The sequence below is a fragment of the Protopterus annectens genome, chromosome 1.part1 (assembly GCF_019279795.1).
Source record: "Protopterus annectens isolate FY-2018-M chromosome 1.part1, PAN1.0, whole genome shotgun sequence".
NCBI lineage: Eukaryota > Metazoa > Chordata > Ceratodontiformes > Protopteridae > Protopterus > Protopterus annectens.
This window is the reverse complement of record NC_056726.1, coordinates 129,416,039-129,433,712: the sequence shown is the minus strand read 5'-3', so window position 1 is coordinate 129,433,712 and position 17,674 is coordinate 129,416,039. Positions and strand designations below refer to the sequence as shown.

Genomic DNA, 17,674 nt, shown 5'->3' with positions numbered 1-17,674 from the left:
GAGTACGTTAATTGTTTGGGCCCAGCACATCTGGACACTTCCTGCTGCATTTATGCAGCTTTTAACGCTAAATTGATAAGTAATAGAAGAAATAAGTTAATTTTAAAAGGCCTCCTGGCTTCAGCTTCTTCTGCAGGTACTTCTTCAGGGGCTCCAACCCCCTGTCAAAAATTGAGGAAGCCCACGGAGCACCGTAAACACTCACCTGCTCAGATGTTCTTCATCTCACATTGCTGCAGTCCTTACACTTGGGTAGTCCGCTGTCCTCGGTCGGCCCGAATATCAAAGTATAAGGCTGACGTCGGTCAAGGCGCATTTGACTGACATCAGGACGTCAGGGTGCAAATGCGCATGACCGACGTCATATCCTCAGTCTTTTTTGCCGCATGGTCCGATGCAGAAGCAGCGTTGCAAGTGCCGTTCGGCGTTCTGAAATTTTTCGAATTCGGAGTTTCAGACCGAGTCGAAGTTGGCTAAGTACCCCATTGGGGAATATTTTAGTTTTTTCTTGCCTCAGTGGTTTACCGGATGTCAGAAAAAGTGAATAACTGTATTTCTTGTGGGAAACAGATACCGCATAGAGATTATCATACTTTGTGTATTCCTTGTTTAGGGCCTGAGCACGACGTTGTTGGGTGTCGCTCTTGTGCTAGATTCAATAAGCGCACTATAAAGAGAAGGTTAGATTGTGCCAGGTTAGTCTTCGGGAAGCGGTGCAATTATAAAATGCCGTCGGATGCTCCGCCCGCTTCTTCAAGAAGCACAAGGACAAAGCAGCTAAGCCTAGGCTAGAAGAGCGTCCACGGACGCCGGTTCTTTAGAGGTGTCGGTGGAGCCGGTGGTTCCACCGGAGGTTTCTCTGGAGTCCCAGGGAGAGACTTTGTTATTGCAGGATGTGGCCTCTCAGGAGGCAGGTCAGGCTGAAGGGGCTTCTCAGGTTACTGTACTCCCCTCCCTTCCTAGGGTGGTTAGGCCCTCTCCTTCTGTTTCCAAGGCTTCTCCCAGAGGCAGGCCAGGTTTAGCTTCAGTTGGTGTCACCCCTAGTTCTTCAGGATCTGTGCCCAAGAAGCATATGCTTAAAATGGCAGAAGATTTGATTACTTTGAGTAGAGGTTCTTTGCCCCCTCCTGATAAGAGACCTAGGGTGGAACCTGAGCTAGGGAGTTTTGAGCAGGCTTCGGATGTTTCAGAGTCTTGACTGAAGACTTGCAGGAGTATTCTCCTTATTCTGATTCTGATGTGGATGATTCTACTCCTTCTGCTTCTCCTCCTGAGGATTTTTCTTTTTCAGAGACTCTTCATTCCATGAGGGAGCATTTTAAGTGGGAAGGTCAGGACTTCTCTGATTCCAGGAAAAGGCTTAGGGAATTTTTGTTTTTACCCCAGCATAGGCCTTTGGCTATACCTCCTGTTCTGGATGTTGTGGAAGATGTTTTTGCAGAGGCTTCTCTTAATCCTGATTCTTTGCCTCCTGCTCCTGTTAAACCGGATAGGTATTACAGGGTGCCTGAAGCTCATAAGTATCTTTTTAAGAGTCCTAGAGCAGACCCAGAAACGGTTAGTCAGGGGCCTAAGGGTGTTAAGGCTTCTGTTGTCAAAAATCCGGTTCCTCCAGATAAAGAGGCCAGGGCTTTGGATAGATGGGGAAAGAAAGTTTATACTTCTTCCACCCTAGCTATGAGGGCTTTGAATTGCCAGTTTCACATGTTGAAATACCAAAACTGTCTCCTTTCACAATTGAAGTCTAAGGTAGATGCTCTGGCGGAAGGTATTGAGTGTAAAGAGTTACAAGATTTAGTACATGTTTCTGAACAGGTGGGTAAGCATTCTTTGCAATGTGGTTTTGATGCTATACAGGCCTCGTCTAGGGTGGCTGCCACTGGGTCAGTTCTTCGCAGGCACGCTTGGCTGAGGGATCAGAATTTATCTGACCATGTTAAGACAAGGATTTTGGATGCTCCTTTACAATCTGATGTGTTGTTTGGTTCTCCTGTTGAGGCAGTCTTAAAGAAAATGGAAGACAAGGCTAAGTCTATGCAGACTGTTAAAGATTTTTTGCAGGTTCAGCCTCTGAAGTTTAGTAGAAATTGGCCTACCAAGGGGTGGACGTATCCTTCTTATGATTCCCAGTCTAGGGGTAGGTCTAGACGTGGTAGGGGCAGAGCTCAGGGCTCTTTCAGGCCAAGAACAGGGAGTTCACCTGCACAGTCTTCGGGTGAGGGCAGGGGTCAGTCCTTTCGTAAACGGACCCAATGACCTACCTTTTCAGCTGCCAGAGCCTTCTCGTCTGGCAGCACCTTTGGGAGGAAGGTTGGCACTTTTCAAGGAAAATTGGAGTTATTACCCAAGACAGATGGGTATTGGATATCATACACCACGGTTACAGGTTTTATTTCCATACCTTGCCTCCTTTCAAAGGCATGCCAGACGTTCCTCCTCAGCAAAGAATAGAGGCTCACAAACAAATTTCTCTGTTACTTCAAATAGGGGCCATACAGCCGGTCCCTATGCCAGAAGTGGGCCTAGGATTTTATTCTCGCCTGTTCCTAGTACCAAAGAAAGGGAACACGTGGAGACCAATTTTGGATTTATCTATCCTCAACACTTATCTGGACATTCCCAAGTTCAAAATGTTGACGTTACAACAGCTTTTACCTCTGCTGGGCAAAGATCTTTGGATGGTAACTTTGGATCTCAAGGAGGCTTACCTTCATGTTCCTATCAGACTGAGTTGCAGGAAGTATCTGCGTTTTCGGGCTGGGACTTCTCATTATCAGTTCTCTGCATTGCCCTTTGGCTTATCTACTGCGCCCAGAGTGTTCACGAAAGTTCTGGCTCCAGTGATAGCTTTCCTCAGGCTAAAAGGAATACAGATCTATCCTTATTTGGACGATTGCCTGATTCTGGCGCAAGGAAGGGACGAGCTTCTTCATCATTTGGAATATGTGATAGCAGTGCTAAGATGCCTGGGGTATTCTGTGAACGAAATAAAGTCCAGTCTAGTACCCTCTCAGGACATGTGCTTTCTGGGTGTAAGACTGAATACAGCATCCCAGATGGCCTTTTTGACCCCGGACAAACAAAAGAATCTTTCCCTTTACTTTCATCAATTGTCTCATCAGTCCAGGCTGACTGCAAGGACAGTCCTTCAAGCCTTGGGGTTCATGGCATCTTGTATTCTGGTGCTTCCCAATGCCAAACTGCATATGAGGAAGTTACAATGGTATCTCAAAATGTATGGACACAGCACTGCCAGGATCTGGACACTGTCATTCAAATAATACCTTGCATTCAAAAGGAATTGTTGTGGTGGGCTCAGGAATGTCACCTAAACAAGGGACTCTCTGTGACCCGGCCAGAGGCGAGTCAGATTCTAACGACAGATGCCTCAGACAAAGCTTGGGGAGCTCATCTGAATGGAAAGTGGATACAAGACAAGTGGCCTGCCAGACTACAACATCTACATATCAACTTGAAGGAGATGTTAGCAGTCCAGTTTGCATTAATAGCTTTCAAGGATTTACTTCTTCCAGGGCAGGTGTTGATTCTAACAGACAACACAACTGTCATGTGGTACATCAACAAGCAAGGGGGAACACATTCTTATCCTCTATGCAGGCAAGCAATGATTTTGTGGGAGACTGCTCTCAGTTTACAGCTAAATCTTCAGGCAAGGTTTCTGCCGAGCACAGAACTCCTTAGCAGATGTGTTGAGCAGGCCAATTATGGATCCCCACGAGTGGAAATTGGATCCTCATGTATTTCAGAAATTGACAGTGTCATGGTGAACTCCAGACATAGATCTGTTCGCTTCTCCACTAAACCACCAGCTGCCAAAGTTTTGCACGAAAAGGTTTCATCCCACAGCTTGGAAAGTGGATGCTCTTTCTTTCAATTGGAGCAATCTTCATGTGTATGCCTTTCCACCTCTGCCTCTCCTCCCAAAGGTACTACTAAAGGCCAGACAGGACAAGCCAAGGATGATTTTGATAGCTCCAGATTGGCCTCGACAGCATTGGTACCCATTACTGAGAAGCCTGGTACGGGAGCCTCCATGACCTTTGCCTTCGATTCCACACCTGTTGTCTCAGGAGGACAGTCATTTGCTCAATGTCAAGCTTCACTCTCTTCACCTAACAGCCTGGCATATTCTGTTTTGAACCATAGTGGGTCTCAACTTCCACAGCAAGTTTTGAATGTTATTTTGGAAGCCAGAAGGCCTAGTACAAGGAAAGTGTACGCAGATAAATGGAAGAGATTTTTATTTTGGAGTGCAGCAAAGGATTTTGATGTTTCTGAGCCTAATTTAAGTGCGGCTCTTCAATATCTTACTGAGTTACTGGACAAAGGTTTGTCCTTCTCTTCTATTAAGGTTCATGCTGCAGCAATTTCAGCTCACTATGATTGTGACCCACCATTGTTTTCTCATCCTTTGTTCAAGCAATTTCTTAGAGGGGCAAAGAATATAAGACCCCCACGTAGAGCTCCTACTCCTGCTTGGGATCTCAATTTTGTGTTGGAGAAACTCACTCTACAACCTTTTGATCCTGCAGCTACTACCGAGTTGAAATATTTATCATGGAAGACTGCTTTTTTGTTGGCCATTACCTCTGCAAGAAGGGTTTCTGAGTTGCAGGCCCTTATGGCGGTTGAGCCTTTCTTAATTTTCCATAAGGATAGGGTATCTTTACGTACTAATCCTTCCTTTATGCCTAAAGTGGTTTCTAGTGTGGCTTTAAACCAAACTATTCATTTGCCTACTTTTTATGCAAATCCCCAAAATAAAGGGGAAAAGATTTTGCACACTTTAGATGTACACAGGCAGTTGCAATATTATTTGGACAGAACTAAAGGGTTCAGGCAGTCTCAGCAGTTATTTGTTTCTTTTGCTTTGAGTTCTCAGGGCAAGCCTGTGTCAAAACAAACTATTTCTAAGTGGATTGGGTTTTGCATTGCTTTCTGTTATTCCCATCATGGCAAGGAGATTCCAGCTGGGATTAGGCCTCATTCCACTAGGGCTACTGCCACTTGACAGCTTTTTAAGGGGTGGCAACTAAAGATATTTTGGAGGCAGCTACTTGGAGTTCAGTGCATACTTTCTCTAGGCATTATCACCTTCCACTTTATTCTAAATCTAGGGCTGGTTTTGCCACTGCTATTTTGCAGGGCATTTTGGCAGCTCCTGCTTCCTTATAGTTTTGCCATCCTCCCTTACCTCTGCTTTGGGATTCTACCCAAGTGTAAGGACTGCAGCAATGTGAGATGAAGAACATAGTACAGTTTTGTACCTACCATAAATGTAGATGTTCAAGATCCACATTGCTGCAGTCCAATTTACCCTCCCTCCTTCCCTCTGTAGTTAGAGGCGGTTGTGTGGGTTGGGTTGTCAATATGGTGTATATTGTATATATTGTACATATTTTTAGTGCAAGGGTGGTTGGTTGGTTGTTTGCTGTCTTTTGGTTTTGACCTTTCTTTTAGGGTCTTCTGACATCTGGGGCAAGAAAAGACTGAGGATATGACGTCGGTCATGCGCATTTGTACCCTGACGTCCTGATGTCAGTCAAATGCGCCTTGACCGACGTCAGCCTTATACTTTGATATTCGGGCCGACCGAGGACAGCGGACTACCCAAGTGTAAGGACTGCAGCAATGTGGATCTTCGAACATCTACATTTATGGTAGGTACAAAACTGTACTTTTTCTCTTTCCACATCTTCTTCAAAGCCTCCTAAGAAGGTTTCCAAAACCTCAGATCCAAAGTTTTCAGATCAGACACCAACTACAGCCAAATCTCCACAGCCCCATGCTGCAGGGTTTTCTCCGGAGCTGGTATCCTCGAGATTGAAGTCTCCTATTTTTTTTTTTTTTTTTTTTTTTTACAAGAGTCTCCAAAAAAGTTGTCCAGGCCACCTTCTCGAAGTCTTTAAGTCGTAGGTGGATAATAAGCTGAGAAAATTCTTTAGAACACAGAACCAGATGAAGGTCCTGTTGGCTCAGTCACCCGTCAGAAACCTTGAGCCTACAATCATCTTTTCAGACTGTACTTGCTCCTTCTCCGATCCAACTTGCTTACTCTGTTGGAACACAATGGCTGTCGGAGCTGAAGTGTTGGCGTTGGATCTGAGGGGTTGACTTTGACTCTGAAGTTTTCAGAACATTTGCTTCCTCTCAGCGCTTTGGTGTTAGCTCAACTGCAGAGTGGAGGGTTGGGGTGGCCAGGGGGTTGTCTGCTCAGAGTCTCACCTCCAGTGGGATGGTCCTCGGCTTCCCCTGGTCACTTTGCCCTTGAGATGGTGGAGAGGGTTTCTAACTTCCCAGAGTGGTTTCAATGCTTCCTTCTTTGGATCCATGCCCCATTCCTTCTTTGGATCCTGTGTCTGAGACTTCTCATCCTGCACCTTGTGGACAGCGAGCCCAGATAAGCTTCCAAGCAGTTTCCATCGGGGTGATTCCCATTTCTTCCAACACCTCCCCAGAACATCCCACCGATGAGGTCCGTCAGAAGGCATGCAAGAGGAGGCACTTGGATTCCCTGCAGGAATCCCTCACAGAAGACACAGATTTTGATAAAGGGGAAGTGTCCCAGAGATCTCCATTTGAGGATGTCTTGTTTGAAGACATCTTAGAGATCCTACACCAGAAAGGTGGTTAGTCTTCCCAGACCCCTTCCCAGGAGGAATCCGTGTTCTTGGAAGTCTTTGGATTACCCCACCTGTGGATGAGCTAATAGACCTTGTCTCCCACAGGGTATGGAAGGAACCAAACTCAGTAGAATCATTCCCAAACGTTTGGGCAAGACTTTGAGTGCATCATCTGACAGACAACACTGGGCAAAGAGCATACCTGTAAAGCAGCCACTAAGAAGGAGCTGGCTGAGCAGAGCTCCTCTGTCCATTCCTCTAACAGGGAGTCTAGGGTGTTGGACAGGTTTGGGAAGTGAGTGTATGCATCAACAACCTCTGCCTTATGATTGGTGAATTATTTGGTGCATTTCACTAGGTTAATGGGTCCATGTCGGCAGAGAAACAGAAGTCCTTTTCATCATGACTGACTACCATACAATCCATTACTAATGCATCCATGAGGATAATCTCACACACAGATGAAGGTTCCTCGCAGGCTGCCAGTTCAGACATAACCATTAGGAAACATGCCTGGATGCAGTTGTGTGACTTCGCAGAGACTTTTAAGTCATCATTTGTCAATGCTACCTTTGATGGATATTCCTTGTTTTGGCAAACAGTTAAAGAAACACTTTCTGTAAGTGTGAAGGACAGAAAAACCTCGTCTGCAGTGGGAATCTGCTTTTCTACCCCGCAGAGACCTTTTTCCAAGAGTCAATGTGATGGTAAAAAGATGTGGTTCTGAAAATCTCAAGGACCTTTCCAAGAGTCATGCAAAGATTTTTCACCCAGATGAAGAGGGGAAAATTAACTACAATGGGAGATGCTGCCTGCATGGCAGAGGGCATCCGCAGGATCAAGGTCTCAAGATTCTTTCTCGGACAGATCCTTTCAGTGCTCCTGAAAGGTTGCCCGACTGTCCCTCTCCGGAGGCAGGCGGGGGGGGGGGTGCTTGTCCTTACACCCGAAAGCCTGGATAGCCATCACAAAAGATTTATGGGTGCAAAGGATCATATCCAGAGGATATTTCATTCCCTTTTTACAAGTTCACTAAAGGAAAAGAACATTTCTCCCCATTGTTTCACCCAGTCAGGAGTTGACGGCTCTAGAGATTCAAAAGCTGCTGGACAAGAGTCATCCAATAGGTCCTCAAGACCAAAGAGGATCCAGAATTTACTCAGTATTCTTTTTAGTGCCAAGAAAAACAGGGGACCTGAGACCCATTTTGGATCTCAATTATCTGAACCGGTTTGTAAAGAATTCCAAATTACGGATGGTCATGGTTCAGTCCATTCTGCTTCTCCTTCAGAAGGACAACTGGATGTGCTGTCTAGATCTTCCAAGATGTGTACTATGATATCAAAATGAAGAGCCACTCTCGAAGATATCTATGCTTCCGGCTGGGAGCCAGCCATTACAAGGTCAGAAGCCTGCACTTCGGTGTCACCACAGCCCCCAGGGTGGTCAGCAAATGCATGGCGGTGGTAGCAGCTCATTTAACACTATTCACATTCAATGTGTTTCCTTATCTAGATGACTGGCTCCTTACCGCACTGACCAGGCATCTTCTGGAAAGGGCCAGAGATTATCTCAGTCTCTGGGAATTATGATAAATCTGGCAAAGTCACAACTTCAACCAGTTCAAGTCTTGGAGTTTATAGGGACTCGTCTAAACACAGTCATTTGTTTAGCTCTTCTGTCTCAAACAGAATTCATACTTTGAGATTGCACGTCAGCCAAGTTCTTAAGTTCTTTCTCATTCTTCTCCCACAGCATGAATAGTACTCAAAGCCCTAGGGTTGATGGCTGCTGCAATACCTACTGCTTGTCTCCATATGAGAATTCTTCAATGGACTTTAGCAGTGCAACGGTCTTATCGACAATCTCTGTGACATCCAATAAAATTATCTCAGGTTTGCAGAAAATCCCCGATGTTCTCCATGTTTCACTGTTGCAGTCATCACATTTGGGGTTATCTGCTTGCAGTGTAGCCCTCAGTTGGCCTGATTATCAAAATCTTGGGTACTGCGTTGGTTGCTGTCTCATCTCCCATGACGTCAGGTAGTCAGGGGTATAAAGCATGCAGCTGATGCCATTACATCAGTCTTTTTTGCCATGCGGTGCCCGAAGCAGTTTGCAAGTGCTGGTCAGCCGACTCCTGAAATTTTCGTTTTTGAGTTTCAGAACCGAAGTCTTCAACTAAGCTGAGTACCCCATTGGGGAACCTTTTTCTTGCTCTAAACCAATGTCAGTAAAAGTTAACAATTGTATTTCTTGTGGAAAGCAAATACGTCATAAAGATTTTCATTCGTACTGCGTTCCTTGCTTAGGCCCAGACCACAACTTACCTCGCTGTCGGTTTTGTGCCTTGTTCAAACCTCAAACTGTTCGTCTTCTGTTTATTTATGCTTCTAATTATTTTGGTACTCTGTTCACTTGCAGAAATGGCTTAGGTAAGCCACCCGACTGCCGACATTCCAAAAAAATGCAAAGATAAAGACAGAGACGGACCGCGTAGGTCCAAAGCTGCCAACGACGCTTGTCCTAAGCTAGTCGCCAGTTTTGCCGGTACTCGGTGAGGTGCTTTCGCAGCCCCTGATACCCACTACTTCAGATTCGCAGGCCTCTACTGAGACCCATTCGGAGTCCAGTATGCCGCGAGATGCTTCTTTGACTGTGAAACCTGCGGATGTCTCTGGAGTCACTGTGCAGGCACCGGCTTCTGAGAGTGTATTCAGGTCTACTGACTTGCATATTAAACCGACGCCATCTTCCTCCTCGAGGCCTAAAACTCAATCCATGCATAGAAAACCAACACCCAGATCGCATGTTCAGCCCCCTATACCTAAAAAACAAGTTATAAGAATGGCTGAAGACCTTATTACTCTAATCAGGGAAAGCCACCCTTCCCCCTCTAAGAGACCTAGGACTGATTTTCCTTCTGATTCTTCTGATCAGGACTCTGACATTTCTTTTTCCCCTGATGGACAGGATTTAGCATTATCTACCTATGAGGATTCTGATGCAGTGGACTCCATTCCCTCTGCTTCCCCCCAAAGGGTTTCTCTTTTGGTGAAACCTTACATACTCAGCATTTTCGCTGGGAGAGCCAGGATTTCTCTGACTCTAAAAAGAGGCTTAGGGATTTCTGACTCCTGCCCCAACACAGGCCTTTGGCCATCCCTCCTGTACTGGACATTGTTGATGATGCCTTCTCGGAATCTAGCTTGGCCCCTGACTCTACCTCCTGCTCCCAGAAAACCTGATAGATATTACAGGGTTCCTGGCTCTCACAAGTTCCTCTTTAAAAATCTTACTGCGGATCCTGAGACTTATTTCACAGTGACCCAAAGGCATTAAGGCTACTACTGCCAAAAATCCTACCCCCTCTGATAGAGATTCCAGGGCGCTGGATAGATTGGGTAAGAAGGTATACACTTCTGCAGCCTTGGCCATTAGGGCCTTAAACTGCCAGTTTCATATGTTAAAGTATCGGCAGCATATTATTGGATTGCTTAAACAGAAAATGATGTTGATTCCTGACTGTGCTGAAAATAAAGATTTACAGGATTTAATGCATTCTGCTGAACAAGTTGGAAAACATACTTTGCAATGTGGTTTTGATTCTGTAGAGGCATCTTGCAGGGCTGCAGTCACGGGGTCTGTACTTGGAAAGCATGCTTGGCGTAAGGAGAAATCTTTGCCAGTTCATGTTAAAGCTAAATTGCTGGATGCTCCCTTAAACCAAGACCACCTGTTTGGCAAAAAAGTAGAAGTACTTAAAAAGATGGAGGAAAAAGCTAAATCTATGCAAACTGTTAAAGATTTCCCTCAATACAACCTTCCAGCTTCAGTAGGCATTCGCCCTCTAGTAATTGGTCCTTTCCTGCCTCTTCCAGGCCTTCTGTCCAAACCCAGAACCAGCAGAACGCCCAGGCTTCATTCCCAAGGTATTCACAGGACTAAGCAGTGGGGGGCTCCCACTTCCAAAACAGGAAGTAGTAAGAACCCCCCCCCCATAGTCAACTGTCTCAATGACTTAACTTTAAACCTTCCTAGCCTTGCACAACTGACTGTTCCTTTAGGGGGAAAGATTGCCCTACAGGCAAAAAATTGGGATTCATTACCCAGGACAAATGGGTTTTAAATATAGTTTCCCAAGGATACAGATTGCATTTCCACTCCTTACCAACCCCAAACGGTTGGCCAGATCTACCCCCAAGTTAGTGGGCAGAGGCTCAAAAGCAAGTTCTCTCTCTTTTAAGCATCAGGGCTATTCAGCATGCCCCAAAAGAAGAATGGGGTCAAGGTTTCTACTCAAGACTTTTTCTGGTACCCAGAAAAGACAATTCTTGGCATCCTATTCTGGACCTGTCTATCCTAAACACCTTTTTGGTAATCCCAAAATGCAAGATGCTAACTCTTCATCAGCTGCTTCCTATGCTAGGCAAAGATGCCTGGTTGGCAACACTGGATTTAAAGGAAGCCTTCCTGCACATCCCAATAAGGGAATCTTGCAGAACATACCTATGCTTCAAAGCAGGCTACGTGCACTATCAGTTCTCTGCACTGCCCTGTGGTTTATCTACTGCGTCCAGGTATTCACAAAGTGCCTAGCTCCAGTCATTGCATTTTGCAGGCAAAGAAATATTCAAATATACCCATACCTGGACGATTGTCTAATTCAGGCAGAAAGCCAGGATATACTATTAAATCATCTGGCATTTGTAAGGAAATTGTTAACTTCTCTGGTGTACGCCATAAATGAAAATAAATCACATCTTGTTCTCTGCCAACAAATTGTATTCCTCGGAGCAAGCTTGAATACAACTTCCCAGATGGCCTACCTTACGCCAGAGAAACAAGTCCAGTTCATTTGACAGCCTACTTCAAACGACTGGCCACAAAGACCCAGCTGTCTGCAAGGAAAATACTGCAAGCCCTGGGGTTCGTGGCCTCATGCATTCTACTAATTCCATATGCAAGACTGCATATGAGGAAACTACAATGGTATCTAAAAAGCCTATGGTGTCAGCATTCTCAGGATCTAGAATTAATAGTTCCTATCATACCTTGTCTACAGATAGAGTTCCTTTGGTGGGCAGAGGCCTGCCACCAAAACAAGGGACTGCCATTCACTCTACCCCCTGCCGCACAAACCCTAACAACAGACGCATCAAACTGTGCATGGGGGGGCTCACTTGGCAGGGAAGTGCATTCAGGGCAAATGAAACCCAAGTTAAATGCACCTGCATATCAATCAAAAAGAAATGTTAGCTGCACAGAATGCTCTGACAGCCTTCAAGGACCACATTCTTCCAGGACAGTTATTGGTAAAGACGGACAACACCACTGTTATATGATACATAAACAAGCAGGGAGGAACCCACTCATATCCTTTTTGCAGACTAGCCATGGCTGTGTGGAACATAGCATTGAGCTGCCAAGTGCACCTACGGACTCTATTCCTGCCAGGAAAGCTAAATGCACTGGCAGACGACCTAAGCAGAAATCTCATGGACCCACACAAGTGGAAACTGGAACCAAAGATATTCAATATGTTGAGAAACAAATGGGGGGAGCCCATAGATGGACCTGTTTGCCTCCCCCTAGAACTACCAATTGGACAAATTCTGCACAAGGACTCCCCACAAACAAACTTGGAAAGTGGATGCCTGGTCCTTCACCTGGAAAAACCTATCAGTTTATGCCTTTCCCCCTCTGCCTCTCCTCTCGAAGGTACTACTAAAGATCAAACAGGACAAACCAGGGACAATACTGATTGCACCAGACTGGCCACGCCAACACTGGTACCCCCTCTTGCGTAGTGGGTCACTGCTGGCACCATGGCACCTGCCTCAGACTTCTGCCCTGCTGTCCCAGCAGGAGGGTCCAATTCTGCACCCACAGCAGCTTGGCTAATTACCTGATCTGTCTGTTACCACCCCTCAGTAAGCAAGTGATGGATGTCATTTTGGAGGCAAGGAGGCCTAGTTCTAGAAAATCTTATGCTGAAAAATGGAAAAGATTCTGTTCCTCTAGCCAAACTCAGAGGATGGGCACAGCAGCGCCCAATTTACCTCAGATTCTTCAATAGTTAACTGAGATGCTTCACAAGGGCCTTTCCTTTTCCTCCATCAAAATTCAGCCATTTCAGCTCATTACAATACAGACCCACCCCTCTTCTCTCATCCACTGCTGAAGCAGTTCTTCAGAGGGGCCAAAAACTTAAGGCCATCCAGGAGAGCCCCTACTCCAGCCTGGGACCTTAACTTTGTACTGGAAAAGCTCACTTTACCTCCCTTTGAGCCATCTGGAAATGTAGAGTTGAAATTCCTTTCTTGGAAAACAGCCTTCCTTCTAGCCATCACTTCAGCAAGAAGGGTGTCTGAATTACAGGCTCTCATGGCAGTGGAGCCTTTCATCATCTTTCACGCAGAGAGGGTATCCCTCAGGACCAATCCCTCCTTCATGCTCAGGGTGGTATCCATTGTGGCCCTTAATCAGTCCATTCATTTGCCAACCTTCTTTTCTAATCCACAGAAGAAAGGGGAACGAATACTGCACTCCTTGGGATGTGCACAGACAACTTATATTTTACTTGGACAGGACTAAACCTCTCCGGAAATCTGAACAGCTGCTGGGGCAGAGGGAAGGCCATTTCAAAGCAAACCATTTCTAAGTGGATAGGCCACTGCATTCATTTTTTCTATAAGCACCATGGAAAACCTACCCCACAGGGGATAAGACCACATTCAGCCAGGGCTGCATCTACCTCTACATCATTTCTCAGAGGTGTCCCTACCAAGGATGTCCTAGAAGCTGCTACCTGGAGTTTTGTATGTACCTTCACCAAGCATTACCACTTGCCAATTTTATCTAAATCCAGAGCTGGCTTTGCCACTGCAGTCTTGCAGGGCTGTATAGCTGGCCCTAATGCTATCTAATTACCACTTCCCATCCTTAGCTTTGGGAATGTACCCAAATGTGATGACTGCAACAGTGAAACACGAAGAACATAGTACAGCTGTGTACACTTGCCATAAATGTAGATGTTAGAGTGTATTCACTGTTGCAGTCGTGGTTACCCTCCCTCCAGCCCCCTGACTTCTATTGACTATACCTCTATTCTTGCTTGCTAAGCTTAAAGCTTTTTGGTGTATTTGCGCTTTTGTTGGAGGTGTAACCTTGTATAGAATTGCTTCCCTTTATGGGGGCACCTGACATCTGGGGCAAGAAAAACTGATGTAATTGCATCGGCTGCATGCTTTATACCCCTGACTACCTGACGTCATGGAAGATGAGACAGCATCCGACGCAGGACCCAAGACTTTGATAATCAGGCCGACTGAGGGCTACTGCAAGCAGATAACCCCAAATGTGATGACTGCAACAGTGAATACACTCGAACATCTACATTTTTGGTAAGTGTACACAACTGTACTTTGTGGTGGATACACTCCGAAGAGATTTTTCAAGGGTGTCCATTTATCCTTCCTTCCCCAAATGCCACATAGATTATAGATTAGTACTAGGCTAACTGCCGCTGTGGGCCATTTTAAGCCTAGCCAATTACCCCATGTGAGAATCAAACCCTGTACCTTGTGTTTGCAAGGTAAACACCTTAACCATTATGCCATCCACCCAGTTGGGTTAGGAGGGGCATTACTTAAGATGGACAGTTCAAGGCAAATGGTCCCAAGAAGAGACCAACTTGCATATAAATGTGCTAGAGATGAGAGCGGTGCTTTTAGCGTTGCAGGCCCTTCAGAGCTCTCTTCCAATAGGAACAGTTGCTTTTCAGACAGGCAACATGTCAGTAGGCTGGTACATCAACAGATGGGGGAGAACCAGATCCTGTTGAAATAGAAACCACTAAGTAAACATGCCAAGCACTTACATTACCAAAATCCCATTTGTTCAACAAGTTGAATAATTGGAATTTTGGTACTGTATGTGCTTGGCGTGTTTACTTAGTGTTTTTTGTTTCTATATGATTTTGGACTTAGAAACCACTAGTTTAACTGAATCCACAACTGCTTTTTGGTGTTGAGAACCAGATCCTACCCCTTGTGCTGAGAAGCATTGAGCATTTGGCAATGGGTAATCTCCTCCAATCGCTTTTTGGTAGCGATGCACATACCGGGGGAATCCAACATTTGAGTGGACAAGCTCAGCAGGACTATCCTCACACCTCACAAGTGGTCTCTGTCGGTCACTGTCAAATATCTTCCTCAAATGGTGTCACCTGTGCTGTGACCTATTTGCCTCTTCCATCAGCAGTAAATGCAGTAGGTTCTTAACCCTAATTCCCACTCCGGAACAGTCACGAGAGATGCTCTAGTCCATGTTTGGCCCTCTAGTCTCCTTTATATGCTTACCCTCCCCTGCCTGTTGTATCCAGATTCCTTCAGAAAACGGATTGGTTGAAGAGCAAAGTAATCCTCATTGCTCCTTACTGGGTTTGACATGTGTGGTTCCTCTTCCTGTGGTCTCACTTCCTATGTCCACCTTGGACACTGGATCCCACTTCAGGTCTCCTGTCACACCCCTCAGGCATGACTAACCCAGACATTACAGGCCTCAAATTGATTGCATGGTTTCTCCAATTCCAGTGATGGCTGGACATTCTGAGATTTCCTCGCTAGTTTGTCAAAATTTTTTCTTGTCACACAAACCTTCAGCTAGGAAGATTTATAATGTTAAGTGGAAAAGATTTTCTGTGGGCTCATCAGAGAGACTTGGATCCTTTCACTGTTCCACTCACAGCTATTTCAGATTTCCTTGCCTCCATTTTTGAAACTAGGGTGAGTTTTTTTCCACCGCTAAAGTTCAGCTGGCAGCCATCTCCAACTAACACATTGGAGATAATACTTTTCCTTTAGCTTCAACAAAGTTATGTAAGGCCTTCCTAAAAGGTACATTTGTAATTAGACCTCCAATTTGAGATCCCACACCACCTTGGGATCTGACTCTGGTATTACAGACTTTGGTACACACACACTCTGAGCCTTCGGCTAAAACAGACTTTTAAGTTTCTGTCTTGGAAAATTGTCTTTTTGGTGGCTATCACTTCAGCAAGACTAGTATCAGAACTCCAGAGGCTATCTTGTAAACCACTGTAGTTGATCATTCACAAGGAAAGAGTTTACCCCACACACTAATCCTTTTTTGTACCAGAAGTGGCCTCTAAAGGAGAACTGTACGCTTCGTCTCTTAATGTCCATAGGCAACTTCGCTTTTACCTTCATAAGACTAAGTAATTTAGAAAAACTGATCAATGTTTGTTGTCTTCTCCAATAACAACATGGGAAAGTCGGTTTTGAAAACTGCATTAGTTAAATGGATTACAGATTGTATATCCTGTTTATTCCGTGATAAGCCTAACCATACCAAGACAATCAGAAAGCTCATTCAACAAGGTCGGTAGCTACATCAGTTGCCTTTTGGGCATGAGCTTCCATTGATGACATTTGTGCAGCTGCCATATGGTCTAATGCTCATACTTTTATTTCTCATAATAAATTGGATATCATCTCCAGGAACAAAGCAGCATTCAGATGTTCATCATGTTTCACTGTTGCAGTCATCACTATTAGGTTATCCTGCTAGCAGGCTACCCGCAGTCGGCGCGAGTTCCAAAGTCTAGGTCCGGCGTCGGTTGCTGTCTGCTCCTCCCTGACGTCAGTGCGCCAGGGGTATAAAAGATGCAGCAAACACCATTTTCTTCAGTCTTTCTTGCCATGAGGTGCCCGAAGCAAAAGCAGTTCGCAAGTACCGGTCGACCAACTCCTGAGATTTTCAAATTAGAATTTCAGATCCGAAGTCTTCATTAAAGCTAAGTACCCCGTTGAGGAAACTTTTTTTCTTGCTCCAGACCGATGTCAGAAAAAGTTAATAATTGTATTTCTTGTGGGAAGCAAATACCTCATAAGGATTTTCATTCTTACTGTATTCCTTGCCTAGGCCCTGACCGCGCCGTTGCTAGTTGCCGGTTTTGTGCTAGATTTAACCAACGCACTGTTAAGCGTCAGTACGATTTTGCATTTCATTATTTTGGCAGAAGATTTAACTATATAATGCCGTCGGAGCAACCGACTACCGGAGTTTATAAAAAGCGCAAAGAAAAGGACAGGCATCTGAGGTCCAAAACAGACGACGAGACTTCTGCTAGGCCTGTCGCCGGTTCTCAGTGAGGCGCTTTCACAGCCCTTGACGCCTGCTACCTCAGAGCCACAGGCCGCTTCCGACTAGGCCACTGGAAACTCAAGGCATTGGACACTCTGATACTATTCCCTCAGATGGGTCTGGAGCCGCTGAGCAGGCACTAGCTTCTGAGGGTGTTTTCAGGCCTACACAGTTATATGTAAAACCAACTTCAGCTTCAAAGGCAAAGACTAAAGCAGCTCTAAAGACAAAGAGACAAGTACAGCATTCTCCTGCACAGGCCTCCATGCCTAAAAAACAGATATTTAAAATGGCCGAAGATCTAATTACTTTGATATGGGGTTCCCATCCCCCACCTGATAAGAGGCCTAGGCAAGAGATAGAATATGCATCTTCAGATCAGGTTTCCATTTCCTCTGATTCCTCTTCTGACCAGGAATGTTCTCTTCCTCCCTATGAGTATTCTGTTGCTAAAGAATCTATTCCTTCAGTCTCTCCTCCTGAGGATTATTCTTTTGGGGAAACCCTGCATACTATGAGGGAGCATTTCCACTGGGAGAGCCAAGATTACTCAGAATCCAAGAAAAGGCTCAGAGACTTCCTTTTATTACCTCAGCACAGGCCCCTTGCTATTCCTCCTGTTTTAGACATTGTAGATGATGTATTTTCAGAGTCCGGACTGTCTCCTGACTCTCTGCCTCTAGCACCTGTTAAGCCAGACAGATACTATAGGGTTCCTGGTTCTCATAAATTTCTTTATAAAAACCCTGCTGCAGACCCAGAAACTGTCTCTCGGGGTCCCAAAGGGGTCAAGGCGTCCACTGCAAAAAATCCTATACCCTCTGATAGGGATTCAAGGGCTCTGGACAGATGGGGGAAAA

The 17,674-nt window shown here is 45.3% G+C and overlaps 1 protein-coding gene across 2 annotated transcripts in view; it reads left to right on the top strand.

The window, feature by feature from the left end:
• Nucleotides 1–17,674, top strand: part of HSF2 (heat shock transcription factor 2) — a 912,698-nt gene that overhangs the window by 629,071 nt on the left and 265,953 nt on the right. The window lies entirely within an intron of this gene.